The sequence below is a fragment of the Heterocephalus glaber genome, unplaced genomic scaffold, assembly GCF_053883595.1.
Source record: "Heterocephalus glaber isolate CG9 unplaced genomic scaffold, H.glaber_assembly_v1.0 deba00001509, whole genome shotgun sequence".
Classification (NCBI taxonomy): Eukaryota; Metazoa; Chordata; class Mammalia; order Rodentia; family Bathyergidae; genus Heterocephalus; species Heterocephalus glaber.
This window is the reverse complement of record NW_028258325.1, coordinates 42361058-42381185: the sequence shown is the minus strand read 5'-3', so window position 1 is coordinate 42381185 and position 20128 is coordinate 42361058. Positions and strand designations below refer to the sequence as shown.

At 42.8% G+C, this 20128-nt stretch overlaps 1 long non-coding RNA gene across 4 annotated transcripts in view; it reads left to right on the top strand.

Annotated features, from left to right (window-relative positions):
* Window positions 1-2013: 2013 nt before the first annotated feature.
* Window positions 2014-20128, top strand: part of LOC110350215 (uncharacterized) — an 86492-nt gene continuing 68377 nt past the window's right edge. For all 4 annotated transcript variants that reach the window (XR_015441363.1, XR_015441364.1, XR_002396662.2 and 1 more), the window contains exon 1: window positions 2014-18281. This is a non-coding gene — a long non-coding RNA (uncharacterized LOC110350215). The remainder of the gene's footprint in view (window positions 18282-20128) is intronic.

The window sequence follows — 20128 nt, the reverse complement described above, 5'->3', positions numbered from 1 at the left end:
ATGTTGTATTGTCATTGTCATTTAATTGAAGGAACTGTCTGATTTCTTCTTGAATTTCCTCTGTGACCCATTGGTTATTCAGAAGTGTGTTGTTTAATTTCCACGTGTTTATGAAGTGTTTTGAGTTTCTTTTGCTATGGATCTCCAATTTCATCGCACTATGGTCTGATAATATACAGGGGATAACTTCAGTTCCTTTACACTTACTTAAACATGTTCTATGTGTGAGTATGTGGTCTGTTTTGGAGAATGACCCATGTGCAGCTGAGAAGAATGTGTATTCTGATTTTGTGGGGTGGAAGACTCTGTAAACATCTGTTAAGTTCATTTGTTCAAGAGTTCGATTGAGTTCTAGTATTTCATTACTTAGTTTTAGTCTAGTTGATCTATGTATTTGTGACAGTGGGGTGTTGAGGTCCCCCACTACAATTGTATTAGTGCATATATGACTTTTCATGTCTGTTAGTATTTGTTTTATATAGTTGGGCGCATTAGTGTTTGGTGCATAGATATTTATGATTGTCATCTCTTCCTCTTGTATTTTTCCCTTTACAAGGATGCAGTGTCCTTCTTTGTCTCTCTAAATCAGTGTTGGTTTGAAATCTACTTGATCTGCAAAGAGGATAGCTACTCCTGCTTTTTTTCGGGTTCCTGACCCATGGAGTATTGTTTTCCACCCTTTAACTTTCAGTCTATAGTTTCCTTTTGAATTAAGTGTGTTTCTTGTATGCAGCATATTGTTGGATTTTGCTTCTTGACCCATTCTGCCAGTCTATTTCTTTTGATTGGTGAATTGAGACCATTAATGTTGATGGTTATAACTGAAACGTATTGACTTGTCATTGCCATGACTTTTTGTTTTTGTTGGGTTCTACCCCTTTACATTTAATTATCATGCCAGATAGGTTCATTCTGGTTTGCTTCCTGGGGTTGTGATCCTCAATGTCTGTTCCTAGGATATTGTGTAAAATTCTTTGGAGTGCTGGTTTGGTATTCATGAAGTTCCTAAGGTGCTCTTTGTCATGAAAGTATCTTATTTCTCCATCCATTTGGAAAGAGAGTTTTGCAGGGTACATCAATCTGGGTTGGAGGCTGTTTTCTTTTAGGGCTTGGAATATGTCACTCCAAGCTCTTCTTGCCTTGATGGTTTGTGTTGAGAAGTCTGCTGTGATTCTGATGGGCTTTCCTTTGTATGTGATTTGTTTCTTTTCTCTAACTGCTTGGAGAACTTTGTTCTTCTGTTGTGTTTCTGGAATCCTAACAATTATATGCCTCTGTATAGATTTTTTTTGATCAAGGCTATTTGGAGTCCTATATGCCTCACTTATCTGTATGTCAAGCTCTTTTCCCATGCTTAGGCAGTTTTCTGCCATTATTTCTGTGAAGAGATTTTTTCAGTCATCTGCACTCTCTCCTGTTTCTTCATTGACTCTAGTCAGTATTATGTTATTCTTCTTTGCATCATCTAGCAGCTGCTGGATTGATTTCTCATGTTCTCTTATAATTTTGAAGCAATTTTTCTTTTCCTGGTCACCAATTGCAATCTTATCTTCTATATCTGAAATTCTGTCCTCACATTGGCTCATTCTACTGTGTAGACTTTCAATGGAGTTTTTCATGTCCTGGAAATCTATTTGCATCTGTTTTATGGATTCCATTTGTTTCCTTTGTTGGGATTCCATCATGTTCCTGAGGTCCTCTCTAGATTTATTAAGTATGTCTTGCACTAGGGGCACAATTTCTCCTGTTATCTGAGAAATTCTTTCTGATTTCATTTTTTCCAGATCCCCTTTTGTTGCCAGTTCAGTGGGTCCAGGTGGTTGAGTATCAGAGTGTTCCATCTCATTTCCCTTTGGGGTTGCTGTAGGTGATGTGGAAGTCTGGTTTTGAGACTTATTTAAGAGTTTTCTCATTTCAACTGGGTGGGGGGCATTGTTGGTGCCTGCACAGATTACCTCCTCTGAGCTGGGAGAGGTGGGACAGGGGCCGGGGGCAGCGGTAGGAATGGTGACCCAAAAGCTCTTTCCTGTGGCTTGGGAGCAGTGGGAAAAATGGTGGCTGGGAAGCCCCTTTCTCTGGTCCAGGAGCAGTGGGATGGTGGCTCAGAAGCCCCTACCTCTGGTCTAGGAGCAGTGGGAGGGATGGTGGCCTGGAAGCCCCTTCCTCTGGGCCAGGAGCAGTGAGACAGAAGGTGGCCCAAAAGCCCTTTCCTCTGGGCTGGGATCAGCGGGAGGGATGGTGACTGGGAAGCCTTTTCCTCTGGACCAGGAGCTGTGGGACAGCAGCTCAGAAACCCCTACCTCTGGGCCAGGAGTAACGGGACTCAGTACCTTGGTCTGGTGGTCTGGTGTCCTCTGCCTCTTTTTAGTGTGGAACCAGGTGGCAGTACAGAGGAGCAGGGCGGGGGGATCCATTGGATTGTTGCTGGGGCGCAGGCTGATTTGGCGTGTTCCACACGACTTGGGACCTCAGTAGCGCGTGGGCAGACCTGCCTGTCTGCAGCGGGCTAATTCGGTGTGTTCCGCGAGACTCAGGACCTCGGTAGGGTGTGTGCAGACCTGCCTGTGTGCAGCGGGGTGATTTGGCGTGTTCCGAGCCACTGGGTACCTCGGTAGGGCATGCGCAGACCTATTGAGCAAATTTCCCTGCAGTATCTCAGCTTTGCCATATGACATATATACATGTATATATATATAGCTATATATATATAGCTTTATATATATATAGCTATATATATATAGCTTTATATATATATAGCTATATATATATAGCTTTATATATATAGATAGAGGTGGATATAGATATATACTGGAGATTAAACTCAGGGCCTCAGAAATGCTAAGCATGAACTCTCCCACTTAGCTATACTCCCTAGATCCCCATGTGCTAATTGACATGCAAAACATGTTTTGTTAAAAGGGGAGGGAGCGGGGTGTGAAGATTTCTGGCCATAAGATTCATGACATTTGAGATTCGTGACATTTGAAACTTGTATTCACAGTCACATGCACTGAGACCTAAGATGGGTAGATTTTGTAGTGCATGTTCCCCCAGAGGCACACTGCCAGGTACAGTGGGTGGTGGAGAGGAGGGAGCTGGGCAGAGGTGGTCCTTCACTGGCAGTGTGCTGGGAGAAAGTGCAGATAGCAAGCCATGTTGACCTTTTGGCAGTGTTGCACTGTTGACCTCTGCACTTTTCACCTGGTGGTCCTAGGCAGGTAAACTGCCAGTCCCAGCAGGAGAAGGAAGAGCAGGTCAGGAAGAGAGGGTAAGTCCATGCAGTGCTGCATAGGCAACCAGCTGGGGAGATACTGAGCCTCCTTCTGAGGAAATACTTTTCTAACTCTGCACTTCATGGTTCCCAAGAGAAATGAAACAGTATTTAACAGTGCTTAATGGTTTCATTTTCTCCCTGATGCAGCTATTATGACATTGCTATTTATCACCAGATCAAGAAGCCAAAAAGCAGGATGAGAACCAACAACACCTTTTGAGAGACTTCAGTGGAGCAGGTACTGTGCTAGGCAGGCCCACATTTCCATTGCTTTGTCAGTCTGTCCTCCCTTCTTCTCTCCTTTGCTCATTGCCTGTCTTCTGTCTGTTTATACACTTATTAATTCATCCATTCACTTGTTCATTCATTCACATGTTCCTAAGCACTCTGTTAAATGCTGAGAACAAACTAATGACTAAGACCTATGTGGTCCCTACTATCATGGGGCTTACATTTTACTTTATATATTTCTAATCCTCCCAACAACTCATTGTAACATATGTTAGCCCAATTTTATAAGTGGGCAAATAGGCATAATCTACTTAAAAGTCTATTTATAAGTGGGCAAATAGATTAAGATGATTTACCCAAGGAAATGCCAGAGCTGGATTCAATATTTAATCTACACCCCCACCATTAGGTATTTTGAATCTCTTCCCACTCAGAAACTTGTGGAGCTTTTGGGAAAGTCACAATCTCTACTAATAGCCTCATTATAGAGGAATCCATGAGAATATGGTTGAAGAGTGTGTAAGGGCCTCTGGTCCAACACAGGAACCTGGAAGATGCTGTTGATGCCCCAACCACATTCCCTTGCTGTCATCATTTGGTCATGTATCAGAAGAATCCTCCTGCAAGGCCTGGGGATTCTGCACCTGAAGGCTTGCCCTCAGCCTGGGATGGGTAGGCTGAATGGGCCAGGGTGTTAATGTCCCTAGCAGGAGCTGTCAGTCAATGACAGGTGAGGGCTGAGGATACTTGCTTTCCCAGAGTTCCTCAACAGATGAGTCTCAGTTGCCAAGAAGCGTAACCTAATCAATAGCGCATATTTTATGGCCATCTTTTCTCATCTCTTTACTTCCTGGGATTTTCCTTAAGTCTAGGGCTTGTCCTTCAATCTTTATCTCAGGGTCTGCTCCTGGGAGATTCCATTTAATAAAGGGAGTAACACTTCATACTTCAGCATGTTCTAGTACTGACCTCACTACTTCATAGCCATATAGCCTTGGAAAGACCATGTCCTATTGAGGTCTCAGTTTCCTGAGCTTTAGATATGGAGAATAATAAGTCTTCATGGGGTGACAGTGAGGCAAATCATCAAATGAGAAATTATCTTCCTAAATTATGGAGTCCATAGAAATTTGGTATGGTGTTGGTATAGTCAGAAATCCCCCAAGTTGTTGGAAAGATACAGTTGGAGGGTCTCAGTCTCCAGTTCAAAGGCCTCCTTGGGCTGGGTCTTTTCACAAGCTAGGCTGCATCCTCAACTATAGCAGAGCTCAGATTTCTGTTCAGGCAGTCTGAGGCAGAGCCATGTTCCTTGGTCACTTTCTGGCATTGCTTGTTTGGGAAGCAGAGCAATTGGGGTTCCAGGACTTGTGTTCAAGACCCAGTTCTGATGTTCATTGACTCATCTTAGTTTGCTCATATTTAAACTGAGGCTGTCTTAGTCATTTTCTCATTGCTGGGACAAAATACCTTATACCTATAACTTAGAAAAGGAGAGGTTTATTTTGGCTCACATTTGCAGTCCACAGTGGGGTAGTTCCAAGGCAGGAATGCCATGGTTGAAGAGTTGGAGCAAAAGAAAGCTGCTCATGTCATGGCAGCTGGGAGGCAGAGAGAGAAGGGAGGAGATGGGGAGGGAGAGCATTTTCAGGTCATGTTTCCAGTGACTTGCCTCTAACCAGGCCCTACCACCTAACAGCATTCAAATACCATCCCTATAATCTAATCACCATCCAAACACATGAGGCTTTTGAGGGATATATTTCATCAAAATCATAACAGGGGGTTAATGATTGCTATATCTCTGAATGATTGGGAGGATTAACTGAAATAACAGACATGTAAGAGCAGTTCCATGCAAGGACAGTCATAAAGAACTATACATTATAATTTTGATATTCAAGACAGAGAAGGGAGATAAGCCTGTTGTCTTAGTTATTTTTCTCATTTCTGAGACAAAATACCCATTGCCTAAAGTTAAGGGAGGAAAGATTTATTTAGCTCACAGTTTGTAGAGGTTTTGGTCCATAATTGGCTGGCTTCAAGGCAGGGTGGCATCGCAGAGGAGAAACAGTTCACAGTGGGGAGAAGGTACCAAAGCAACAAGGGACAATCACAATTCTTTCTATCTTTTATACCTTATCCAGGCTACTTAGGACAGGTAGCACTCACACCCTTAATCCTAGTGCCCTTGATCCTAGCATTGCACCATGAATCAATCCCAGCATCACACATTCTACATCCAGCCATCTCTGAACAAGCCCCACTTATGACTGCATGAGGCTTTAGAGGGACATCTAAACACATGCCATAACATTCTGCCCCTGGCCCCTCAAAGACTCATGCGTATCCCTTTATGCAAAAGGCATTTAGTCCATCTCTAAGAATTGCCAAAGTTCTAACAGTTTCAGCATTGCTGAAAAGTCCAAGTCCAAAGTCTCCTCTGAGATTTAAGGCAAACTCTTAGCTGTGAGCCCCTATATAAATGGAAAGAAAGTTAAACACTCTCAACATTAAATGGCACAAAATAGACATTTCCATTCCAGAAGTTACAAACAGGGGGATAGCAAGGAATGGGTACAAAGGAAGACCAAAATCCAGCAGGCCAAATATTAAATCGCACAGTTCCACTTCCAGCATCCCCAGCAATCTGTGGCAAGTTGTGAACTCCAAAGACTTGGGTGGTTCTGCTCCTACAACACTGCCAGTAGTTCTTGCCTCCATGGCTTCTCTCTGGGGCTGGCTCTGCTACTTTCTTGCAGTTTTCCTCAGATAATCCATGTTTCTGGCTCCCCAAAACTTCCAGGGTCTCTACTGCACCTTCGGCTTCATACTCACAGCTTCACACACTGCACTCTCAGGGTCATCCTGCCTGGTCTCCCAGGCCTTCTTTTAAAATCTGGGTGGAAGCCTTCCAGATCCCATAGCTCTTTCATTCAGCATGCACCTAAAACCAGCACCATGTGGATGATGCCAGGGTCTGCTGCCAGCTGGAGCAGGAGCCAGGCTTCCTTCTCTCTTGGCTATAGGGGTCAAGTGCCTATGAAGCAAATCCCAAGGAACAACTTCCCTAGGCTGCCGTCATTCTGGAACATGGTGCTCTGGGGGTTTCTTCTCAAAGCAAAGTCTCACTTTTGCAACTCTGAGGGTTCAGCGTCTGGAGTACTGCTGGTTCTTGTGTTGTCCTCAGGCCATTTTTTCTGTTGTCTTCTCAAGTACTTGGCTTTTTCTGGCTAGTCTTTTCAATGGCCAATTTTTCCTCTGTTCCATCTGTTCAGGCTGCAACTTTACTGGAGCCTCCTTTCTGGCCAAACTCATAAGGTTTTAAATCATTCTGCTGGGCTCTTTGATTTTCAACATAGATCTGGCTAAAAGCCCCCAACTGTAGCCATGCCACTGCCTCAACATTAGATTGTCTTGAAATTTCTTCAGTAAGATTAGCCTGCCACCCTTAATTTCAGTCTCAGGCAAAGTCTCTGGACACTAGCAAAATGTAGACAAACTTTCTGCCAAACTATAACACACATTGTCTGGAGTCCAACAGCCAATGCAGTCCTTCTTCCCAGCAGAAACCTCCAGAGCCTGGTTTTTACTGGCAGCATTTCTATCAGCCTTCTGGTCTTCTGAGCTCTGACCAGAATCTCCCACAAAGTACAGCCTCAGGAGTTACAGCTCTGTTTTTTCAGCCAGCATCTCCAAACCTTTCGTAACTCTTCCCCTTCCCACAAGCCAGCTCCAAACGCTCCTAAACCATATGGTCAGGTAGAGTCATAACATCGACCCCACTTCTCTGGTGCCAAATTCAGTCTGAATTACTTTTTTCTCTTTGCTGAGACAAAGTGTCCAACACCCAAAGTTAATGTGTGAAAGGTTTATTTTATATATATATATATATACACACACACACATATATATACATATATATATACACATATATATATGTATATATTTTTGTACTGGGGATCAAACTTGGGACCTTGCGCTTGTGAGGCAGGCGCTGGAACCACTGAGCTAAATCCCTGGCCCTGAAAGGTTTATTTAGCTCACAGTTTGTAAAGGTTTCAATCCATAATCAGTTGGGGCTAAGGCAAGGTAACATTGCAGAGGAGAAACAGTTCATGATGGGCAGAAATTACCAAAGTTTGTTGCTTTGCTGGGACAGCCAAAGCTCTTTCTATCCCTTATATTTTATCCAGGCTACTTAGGGATAGCACTCACACCCTTAATCCTAGTGCCCTTAATCCTAGCATTGCACCAGGAATCAATCCCAGTGTCACACACTCTAGATCCAGCCATCTCTGAAAAAGCCAACACCTATGACCACATGAAGCTTGGTGGGGGCCGTCTAGACACAAGCCTGTGTAATGGTTTAGAATGATGGTCGCTGCAGAGGTGATAAAGACTAACAGGGACTCACTGAACCCTGTTCTCTTCTTAGGAACAGAGTGGGGCTGCATTTTCCAGCTTCCCTTGCAGTTAGTAAGAACTCTGCAGTTCTGGAGTATGAATCCACTTCTTCTTGTCTGGCCCTAAGTCTTCTTTATGGTCTTGTTCAGTCTCTCTCCTTCTCTTGTCTGCTGGCCAGATGCAAAGGACTAGGTAGATGTCCAAGACATAACTAGAAAGTCTCAGAGCTTCTAGACTGCTTCACCAACATCCAACTAAGCTTTCCATGAGCAAGAAACAAAATCATTTTAGATTAAGCCACTAAGATTTGGTTATTTGTTACAATAGTAAGACTACCCTAATATTATAAGCAGCTAAATTAGGTAGAAATTAATATATAGTCAGAGAGGAACTGGAGTCTCAAGGAAGTCAGCACAAAAATAAAGACATCAGAGTTGTGGCTGGTGGCACATCTGAAGGCTAGGCAAATGCAATGGTCAGGTCTGCATGCCTTCCTAAGGAATAAACAATAACTTGAAATTGTATTGTAATTAGCACCACCTTGTCCAGTAAGTCCAGTTAGGCTCAGGTGGATGACCAAAGCATCTGGACCCATCCCTTCCCCAAAATGCCTTTGTTCTTTCATGTATCCATGCTATGTAACTCATTTCCCTACTGGATCAAATTAACTAAGTGGCTATAATTGTAGTCCTCTAGGTTGATGATAGTTTGACCCACATTGTACCTATATTGTGATTTTGCTATATAAATTACTCCTGAAAAAGGGCCTCAGTGAGCACTACATTTGTGATGCCTTGTGGAAACCCAGGAGCTGTTCTTTTCTACCTATTTCCAATAAAGCTCTTCTAACTTCTTCCTTTGGTTTGTGACTTCATTCCTTGATATTGTGGGACCACGAACTCAGCACATTTGACATTTAACAGGTTGAGAGTTTTATTTCTCCTATATCACTAATATAGTAGATAGCAATATTCATCTTGTTTTGTTCTCTTTTATTTTACTTTCTGGCTTAGATCAAATAGAGATCATAGCCTTGATCAGCTGGGTAGAGAATGCTTTTTTTAAAAAAAGTCTGGTCGAATATGAAATTCTTGCTCCATATTGTTTTAATGAACAAATAAGCCAGCAAATTTACTGTTCTTTTAACTTTATTTTCTATCAAGATGCAAAACAAGATTTAAAGAATAACAATTCTTTGAAATTTTGGGGATATGTACTCTGGTATTAATCCTATTCCCAAATCTCATTATCCCATGGAAAATCCCTGATAAAATTTACAGGGGCTTGAGTTCTATTTGAAAAAACAAAAAGTACAATCATCTCTTCAGGATGGAGGTTTTTTCTGGGGGTGTGTGATTTGGGGAATGTGGTTTAAGCTAAGCTTTCGCAGCAGGGATTTTTCATATGAGTCAGGATTACTCTCTTGGCTAAACCCTTTAGAAGGTCACTGTGAATCAGCCATAAAGGGCAGCGTGTCCATTGTAGAAACCAGGCTAAACTTGGAATTGAAGACACACAAAATGAAACCTGTGTACTTGATGAGAGCAGGGGCAGAGGTTTTAGAGGTGGGCCTTTGGAGGGGGAGTTTGGAGGTAGGGTCAGAGATCTCGGCTCTCAAAGTTGCCATGGCAGCCTTGAAAAATCATAAGAGGTTTCTAGTAGCATGAAATGTAAATAGCTGCATTATTTTACGGGTCTGAGAATTGTGTGGTTTACTTTGTACTTCAGTTTCGAGAGAGTTTCTGGGGTTTAGAATGCAGGAACAGGGTTCTTTCATATGAGAATCACATTCCTTTCCGGAATCTGAGAGACCTAGAGAACCTACCCTATTAGGCAGTTTGTTATTTTCCTAACTGGCACCATTCTAATCACATGTCCTCCCCTAGTTTATAAATGCGTAGGCACAGCTTTTCCCATCACAAACACTGGCGTTCTCTTTCCAAGCTCCCAGCAGTCCCTGTCCCAGAGGAAGAACAAGAGAATCTGGTGCTTGCACATCTCTCCCATCAAGCCTGTGGTCCTGGGTCTGTTTTCCTTCAAGTCACATCAGTGAGATGTCCTTTCCCCTCTATTCTGTGAAGACAGCTGTATTAGTTTAATAACTTGGTTCCTTATTTTGCAAGACAGTAAATCTAATGCAAATGGATGTAAGTAAAAATGGGAGATTTCTATGGTTAATAAATGATAAATGTCTTCCAAAGGTTCATGTGCACAATTAGGAGATGGGGGTAGTGGGAGGTCTTCAGGTCATTGGTGTAAATGCCCTCCAAGGGAATAGTGGGACCACAGCCCCTTCATCTCCCTTTCTTTAGCCTCCTAGCCATGTGTGCTGCCTCATCCCAGACCCAAAAGTAACAATTGATCATGGAGTGAAACCTTTAAAACTGCAAGTCAAAATGAAGCTTTTCTGTCTATAATTTGTCTCAGGTATTTGCTATAGTGATGTAAAGCTAATTCACAGCTTATTCACCCATCTAGCTGAAAAGTTTAGAGCTCTGTTGATCCAGGAGTAAAGGAACATCATCAGGATCTAATCTCTTTTTCCTCTTTCCTTTCCTTCCATCTGTCTTTCCTTCTCGCTTTCATTGATTTAGAGCCCTACTTCCTCAGTTTTAGCTCTGTTCTCAGTGCCAGCCTGGTTCAAAGGTAGCTATAGACCTAGGTCTTTCAGGGTCTGAGATTTGAGTTCATTAAGACAGATTGCCTGAGGCCGGGGATTTAGCTCAGTGGTTCTGGCGCCTGCCACACAAGCGCAAGTGCAAGGTCCCGAGTTCTATCCTTGGTACCAAAACCAAACCAAAACAAACAAACAAACAAAAAAGACTGATTGCCTGTTTCTATCATACCTTCCCACAGAAGGTCTTACTGGGCTTCACTGGCTCTGACTGAGAATGTGTACTGTTCCTAAAACCAGTCACTGTGGGTGGGGAATTTGAATGTCCTGCTTGGCTAGGGTTGCATGTTTCATTCTTTGCACTCTGCCAGGCGATGTTTTGGGGAGAGGGAGGGCATAGGAGTAGTGTGCATTTGAATCACACACTACCCTATATAAGACCTGAGATGGTAGATTTCCAAAAAGAGAGCTCTTAGTGGAAGGAGAGTAGTGAATACCAATGGCCCCCAAAATTAGTGCTATCTCAACCTGCTTTGTATTAAGATAGCAATGCAAATCTTTAATCTCTTAGGCAGTATAGGGAGACTTCAATTTTCCTAATTTTGGAATTGACTGAGAAATTTTATCTTGGATACAAATGCAAAGTGCCTTGGAAACAATATTTCAGATAAGAGGAGTGTTTCTGGAAGTATCTGAGCACACTCCCAGCCTTGAACACCAAGGAGAAAGAAGGGTCGCTATAATGTCTAATGTCACCATTTATCCTTAGCACTTCCATGTATTCCTGCATCTAACAGAGAGCATGCAGACATTAAAAAGCTGGTATGCTAGATCATGGGCTCCTCAGTGGGTGGGGTAGGAACACAAAGTGTGGCCTTTATCTGAAGCTTTCTCTGATGAATTCTGTGAGTCCCCTAGGCAAACACAGGTTTAGGAAAATACAAGGTTTAGGAAAACACAAGGTTTACATACATTAAGGAACTGTGGGTAACCTGAGGAACAGCACTGTTTCCAACAGAGGAAGTTCAGGCGAGTGTTCTCCATGTCGTACAGCCCTTTGATACTCTTGCTCGCACTATCATATATGGGGGACACCACTGGGAGGAACTGTAGTTAAAGGTGGCAGATGGAAAGCATTTGCTGACCTCAGTCTGCCATCCCACCTCCACTGCCAGTACATTGTAGAGGAACAAGTGAAGACAAAATTGCAGGAGAACACCAACAGAACAGCTAAAGCCCTCTTTTCCAATTCCTTTTCCCCACTGGGTTCTGAAAATACCTGAAGATGTGGAAAGAGGCTTCATAGCTATCTCTATTCCAGGCAGGAAATTGGAGGCTATCTGTCTAGCAAAACCTGCCATCCCAAGAAAACAAAATAGCAATAACTAGCCTCAACATGAAAAAAACCCCAGCAGTCTCATGCCTGAGGTTCACTAGTTCACAGGCTCTGTGCACAGCTTCCATTATTCCTCATCCTCCCCCACACCAAGCTTAAGCAGGAGGACTTACAAAGATAAGGCAGAGATGTAAAATGTGGTCAGCAATGAGGCTGTGCACAAAATGTCAACTCACACTTGCTAAGGTGGGCCACCAATTTGGCTCACTCTTTGAACAGACAACCCCAAAAGGGAGACAGGGCCAGCTAGATGATTTACAATGCCCACAAGATAAAAGCCAATCAGAGGCTGCCACTCTCTTCTCTTATTATGCCCATATCCCCTAGTGATGGTTGCCATGGAGTCTTTGTCAAGACTCGACATCGGTAGATTTAGTGTCTCTCCTTGGGGGCATCTCAGCAAAATTTCAGGAAGCTCCATTTCACTCTAACTGAAGTTGCCCTGATGTGTTTGTTACTGTGGGCATACATGTTTCTGTTTTCATAGCAGCTGAGGAAGACACCTCTTGGGGAAACTGCCATGGCTTTTGACTTCTAACCTACCAATCCATTAGATTCCTAAAGAAGATTAAAGAGATGATAAAGATTGATTTGGGGGGGAAAAAAGAGAAAAATTTCATTGTAAGGGTTGACTTCTACAGTATTCACATCACAGGGGAGTATCAGCTTAGATGTCTGTTGTGCCATGACGCTTGCGCCAAAGGGCAGGGGTTATTTGTACTCTGTAGGTGTCGTGTGTTGAAGCCTCAGAGTGATGCCCTCAAGAAGCAATCATGCGATTAAACTCACCTCCATGCATATTCTGAGAGCTACAAATGCACAGTATGAAGGCAGAAAGCATCTATCTTTTCTTCTGCAAGCCTGAGAAGACTCTTTTCTAATGCCTCCAAAATATCTCAGCAGTACAATACTTCAAAGTCATCTTTTCTTGCCTCAAATGACTCAGCAAAGGAGAATTTTATCATTTTATTAAAAAATGGATAGCAAAGGGGATTGTAAATATAGGTAAGTTATTTTTCTTTTTTATGCTGGCATTTTTGGATTTTATTGAAGAAATAATGGGAAAATATCAAAAGATTATACTGAGGCAAGTGATACAGTCTGCATCACTACAGACTACAAAAGGATAATTTAACTGCTGGGCTGAGTAAGTTACTTTTACTTTAGCCCAGGCTGGCCTCAAACTCACTGCTATCCACCTGCCTCAGCCTTCCGAGCTGGGATTACAGGTGTGGACCACCATGCCCAGCAGTTATTCTTACTTTGGATCTTCTACTATACTTACAACACATACCGAATACCTGTTATATACCAGGTAGCCAGGTGCTTGGTGTTGATGATGGAGTAACAAGTTGGACCCTGCCCTTCTCAAGGGTTCACCGTCACATATGTAGAAAAACTTCACTGTAATAGATGTTGGTCGGTATGTTTAAATAAATTTGTGTAAAGTGCTACAGAAGTACAGGTTACATATATGTAATCCAAAAATCTGAAATGTTCCGAAACCTGAAACATTGTGAGCACCAGCCTGATGGCAGAAGTGCAAAATTTCACACTTGATCTCAAGTGTCCCATTGCAGTCCCACAGGTGCACTAAAAATATTGTATAAAAGCTAAAGGAGATATGATTCACTGGGTCTGGGAAGGGAGAATGAGCCCCAAAAGGGTAAGAAGTAAGTGACAGAGTAAGGATTGGGATTGTACTCAGTGGCTCACAAAGGCCAAACAAGGGCCAATAGGTGGAAATTGCAAGAAGGCATATGTAAGCCCTTATAGTCCTGCTATCTAGAACTCTCTAAACCTGGGACAAACTATCCCATAGTGTGACAAGAGCCTTGTTTCCACCAGGTAAATCAAATATGATAGAAAGATATTCAGGTATTAAAAAGGGTTGGAATAGATTCATCCAGCAACTTTCCTGTATGGTCACAGCATTCTGAGAGGCTCTTGGCATTTCATAATGAGTAAATCATAGATCCTGGCCTCAAGGGAACAGTCAGGTGTACAGGCAAGCCCATGGGATGTGAATATGGCAGTAGAATCACTGTGCTGGGGTGTGTGTGTGTGTGGAAGGCTTCACAGAGGAGGTTACTTCTAAGATAAGGCCCAGTGGACAAGAGCATAGTCAAACCCTGGTGGTGACAGGGAAAGGGAGGGTACCTAGAGATGCCTTCTAAGTCTAATAGTCTGTGCACATTTATTGGTCTATGTACTTTAAAAAATCTATACCTTTTACTTAGAGCAGAAGATAAATAATATTATTAGGTTTCCTTTTAAAATTGTGATCAGCTTAATCACATAGCCTCAAGGTTACACACATGAAAGATAGAATTTCACTGAGGGGTGGAATGTTGCTCAGATGTGCTCCCCACTCTCCCTCCCACCCAGTTACACTGCTACTTTCCCACTAGCATGATCTAGTTCTACAAACCATCTGTCCTCTTCTTAAATCAGTGGATATGGGTCATGGGCTGGTGGTGTGAGTTTTTGGAGGTACTGAGACAGATGCTTAGCTCAGTACTGACTGTCACCTCTCTGTGGTATTCCAGGGCTATCAAATGAAGTTTTTAGGTGGTAACATTTGTCTTTTCTCATAGAGGATTGACAGTGTCTGCTTGGTCATCATCCTGTGTTTATTAGGAGTCCAATTGTGCTCAGAAGACTGCACCTTCATAGGGACCAAGTGAAAAGGGTTACCATACCTGATCATCACAGACACAGCAATGCATCCACCAAGCAATCATTATAGTATTGGTTAAGCATGAGCTGGAAGCAGAACACTCAGTATCCACATCTAAGATACTCTGTGGATGATCCAGGGCTGAGTTAAAAGGCAAAAATGGAAGCTGCCACAAGGAATTCAGAGAAGGGAGAGAGGAAAGTATGCTCCATTAGAAAAGAATTCAGTATGAAGGAAGGATCCAAATGTTAAAGCATGAGGAGACCATAGAGTCCAAAGAAGGTCATTCCAAGTGAGAAGATGATGTAGACCAATGCATGGAGGTAAAATTGAGCTGAACATGAGAAGGGTTGTGGTGAGACTCTTGGGCTTATGAGACTATTAAACTAGGGTCTCTGAGTCCTAGTGGACCATTAATGAGCTGTATGACTTTAGTATGTTACTTAATCATTCCGGCCAGCTTGTAAATTTAAGATGTGGAGATATAATAATAACCAACCGATAGGCTGATCTGAAAAAAAATGATTCAGTAAATGACAATATTTCAGCCCCTGGCTGAATGTTTGGCTGCTACTGATGATGATGATGATGATGATGGTGATATGGAGACGTGAAGAGGAGATATCAATAGGGAGACTGCTCAAGTGTACTGGGGTTAATTTTCACTCTATCTGGACTAGCATGCAATTGCCAACAGAAATTGAAAATAAAAGCTTCATTCGTAGGCAGGAACAAAAGAAGATCAACCTATTCAAGTCTGAATCGGTCCCTCAGGTGTTCAAACATGCATACAACTAGGGACAATGGCCAGACTTTCCTGTTCTGAGAGTCCCAAGCTCTAGGCTGACATAGGCTGTGTTAACAACAATCCTTCCTGGGGTCCAGTTCACAATATTTGATGTTTTTGGATCAAGAAGAGTCTCTCTCAGGAGTGCTTGGCTACTCCTCTCCCAGACTTCAAACCTCAGTGTAAGCTGATGCTGAACATTCTACAATGCTCTCAGAAGTTTCCAGGAGGGCAACTGGCAAGGTTATAACCAATGTCCAGGGGTAGATTTACTCTAATGGCATTGGCATAGTGTGTGCTTAGCCTCTAAGGAAGACAAAAATACTTAGATAGAAATACTGATTTTTATATGCATTATACAGTATCATATAAACACATCATTTTAGATTTTAAATTACTAATGAAATCCAATGGGCAGGTTCTGGAGAGAGGTTGGCCTTGAGTGTCTGGCATCGCAGTCAACATTTCGCATTAAGCCTTTGTTATGTGAGAGCTAGCTTTAAGCATAGGTGAAAGATGGTGCTATCTAATGCAGGGGTGTGGTAGGCAGCCTTGAAGATGTCTCCAAATGCTCCTTGCCTCCTAGAATTTATACACTTACATGATCTCCCTACCTGATGAGGGCTGAACCTAGCAACTTGACTTTTAAATGAACAATAAAGGAAAGTAATAGCATGTCACTTCTGAGACTGGGTTACATGAAGACTATGGTTTCTGTCTTGTCCGTCCCGTCTCACTGTCTTACTATGAGGGAGACCATCTGATTTGTTTTAAGCTACCCTTTGGAGAGGTCCATGTGGCAGAGAATGGAGATAAGGCTCTGATCAGCAGCCCAAAGTCCAAGGATTGTGATTCTGGAAGTCATTTTGGAAGAATACCTTTTCTCTACCTTGTCCGACATTCAACCTTCAGGCGAAACCTCAGCCACATATTGCAACCTGACCCTGCTATATGACTTATCTGAAGCCAGGAGTACCTAGATTCCCAACCCACAGAAACTGAAATAGTACATGTTTGTCATTTTAAGTTGCTGTAATTTGGGGCAATTTGTTATTCAGCAATAGATGGAAAACGAGTTGAGATGGAATGAGATGGAGGCAGAGAGAGGAAAGGTCCCTGTGTTTCAGTGGTAGTGTCTAAATTGTGGGGCACCTGGCACCTGTGTCCAGACTAATGTGTCAAACATCACTTTTTATCACATTACTTCCTGCCCCCTAATTGACAATACCTCCCCTGCCAGGTTGAGGACCAAGTCTAACTTCTCATTCCTGAGGAACGTTACCTAGCTGAGTGCCTCTTTCTCAGGATCTCTTGTGAGGTTGTAATCCAGTTATCAGCAGGAAGAGGACCTGCATCTGAACTCACTCAGGCCACTGCTGAGTAACTACTTCCAGGCGAATTCACAGGGCTGGAGTCACTTCTCCTAGCGAGAATACTCACTAGGTGTTGCCTAGGGATGTCAGTTTCTTATGTACTGATGGGCTCCTCCACAGGACTTCTTACGGCAGGGTAGCTTGTTTCCCCTAGAATGACAGGCGTGAGGAAAAGCACAAAAACAAGAGAGGCCCTCAACTTGGAAACCGCAGTTGTTTTTTTATAACCCAGTGTTGTGTTACTTCTTCCATGTTCTATATCCAGCTCATACCCCAAAAGAGATGGGGATTACCCAAGAAAATGAACATAAGAGGCAGGCATCACTGGGGCCATTTTGAGTTGGCTACTTCCAATCCTTAATGCAGAGCACTCATTTCTCCCCACCCTTGCCTGCCTGTGGTACTAATTTAAGATCTACCACTTGTGAGTACAGTGTGTGTCATATTCCACTCATCTTTCTCTGGAGCCTTGATACACGTCTGTCTCAATACACATCTGTCTCATCTTTCTAACTCTATAACAAACAACCTAAAAGCACAATTGCATCTGCAACTTCTTTCTGTCTCCCTCAATCATTGCCATCCCTACAGTGTGTGGGGCCCCAGGCAAATATCTTTGCGTGGGGCTACATTTATATGAACAATTCAATTAAAACATGCATTACAAGGGCTAGGGGGTGCAGCTCAGTGGCAGAGCACTTACCTAGCATCCATGAAGCAATTCATAGACTCATGTAACATACAGTGATGTATCAATGGAGATTTGGAATAATGAATAGCACATAGAAACTTACATTGTTGTTAATTGTACGAAATTGTGCACGTGGAAATCCCTCATAGTATCCAGGAGACATTTCATTCTATTTAAGCTCAGAAAACATCCCTTTGTCTTTTTTATTGTCAAATTGGCCATTCCTGCTAGGTCTGCATCTTTCATTTAGCAATACTATGCAGGTAGCATGTGCTACTTTACCCACAGTGCATTCATTCTTTGGACTTTGTTTTTAATTGAGATAATATAGGTTTTCTTTCCTCTGGAATTTTCTGTTAAACATTTATGCAATGCTGATTTCATCACTGTTCAGACATTGCATTACCTGTCATACTCCTGGGATTGCTGGCATCCTACAGCTCCCTTAAGAGCTCTTACTGTGCTTTGTTGATGACAACCTCACCTACCTTAATGTGAAAGATAATTTGTTTGTTTTCTTTACTTTCCAGAATTTTAAAGCATAACCATAGAAGAGTCACTAGACAGTCATGTCTTCTTTTAATCTCTCTCATTGCTACCCTAGAATTTGACCTCTTTGACAACCCTGTCCCCCAACACTGTCATTGCAAGGGAAGAGAGATGAGGTGCCCATGGAGTGGCCTCATGCATATAAGGAATGTCTGTTCTTTACCCAACACAGATAAAACTGATGCAAAAAAGCTAAATGGGATCACAATAGACTGAAGGCAAGAGAAGAAATTGATCAGAGGGTTCGGTGTTATAGTCACGATCTTGAAATCCCTCAGAGATGTAAGTATAGCCATCCCAAGGGCTGCTCAACAGCATGGGGGTTGTGGACAGGGTGGGCTGACTGAGTTGAGATTACATGGGGTGAAAGCTGTTGTTGCCACTCTGCCACCTTCATATCTGAGCCTCACACATGGCTTAGGCCTAACAGTTGGTGCTGGGAGATTGGTAGCTCAGAACCTGGAATTCTTCCTGTGTCTGATATGAAAGACTGAATCAGGGTGTTAGAACCATCTGTCAGCCCAGGGTTGTGTGATTCTAAGAAGGAAATGTCCTGGTTAGGAGGAATGTCTACTTGGTAGGCACATTCTTGGAACTGGTGACAGCCCACAAAGACTAGAAAACTGAAAGAGCCAGATTCTGGAGACTGTTGAGAAATTTTGTAGATTCTACATGTAAAAGAGAGTCAGAGAATGTCCCAAGGGGAAGAATGGTTTCAGGGTTAAGTGTCCCACCTGGATGGCATTTTTGACCCTGAATAGTCCCAGACACCAGAGGGGGACTTAGGAAATGTTGAGAAGTCTCTCCAAAATGCAGGGCCCCCTAAGGGACAGGTTTAAGGACAGTATTATCCACAACAACCTCTGTAGTGTCATTCCTAAAGGGGGACACAATCAATGCAGTAAACTGTGGACTATGAGTGAGATAATAGCAAATGCCCACATCTAGACTTCTAAAGTACCACCAGTGTTAATAAGGGTGATGGTGGGCAGAGTGTCAGTGTAGGGTTCCTGGAATGGGAACTCAGAGATGCAGATTCGAGTGCAGGGTGTGCTCACAACATCAGCAAGTGTAGGTGGAGGAATGATGATGAGTGGATCAGGTTTGGACAGAGAGAAGAACTGAACCAAGACCATAGATGATCCCAAGGGGAACCCCAGGGCTTGGACAACCCTTGAAATTTATCCCAAATAGAGGCAAGGTGGATGGATCCTCAGCCCCTCCTCTATCCATCAGACCAGGCTTGGGAGGAGGAGCAAGCTTGAAGGAATTGATTCTCTTCATCTGAGAACAGTTTCTGATGAGATTCTACTGAGTGAACAAGCACCTTCCCAGACTTTACAGGAAAGAGTGTTTCAGTCTTGAGGTGGGGAGGAGGGAGTTATTTGGTCATCACAAGAACACTGTGAAATAGGGATTTCTTGTCATGAATGAATGATGAGCCATGGTTATTAAGATGGTCCACAAACAGACTTGTTAACGATAGTCTAAGAATCTCCAAGCTTTTCTTGTTGAATTAAATAGAATTCGATGTCTTTGAGAAGTGTGTGTGTGTGTGTGTGTGTGTGTTTAGCAGAAATGGAATCAACATAATGTATCCCTAAGGAGAGAGAGAGAGAGAGAGAGAGAGAGAGAGAGAGAGAGAGAGAGAGAGGTTTTAAGAAATTGGCTTATTCAATAGTGAAGGTGAGCAAGTCCAAAGTCGTCAGTGTGGGCTGGCAGGTTGGAGACCCAAGGAACAGTTCCAATCCAAGGGCATCTGCTGGCAGAATTACTGTTTGATCTAAAGGAGATCAGTCTTTTTCTATTAATGTCTTCAACTGGTTGAATATGGCCCATCACACCCTATGAAGGATAATCTGTTTTACTAAAAATGTGCTGATTAAAATGTTAATATCATCTTAAAATAGATTCACAGGAATACCTAGCATTATACCAACCAAACATCTGGGTGCTATGGCCTAGCCAAGTCGACATATAAAATTAGTGTATGTGGCTGTATATGTGAGAGGGAAGGGGAAGCATTAGGCTCCTCAAAAACAGGAAGAAGGAGTCTCTCTATCACTTTTCTCTCCAACCTCTTTGCTTTTCTCAACCAAGCATATCATACTCACATGCACCATAGCCCT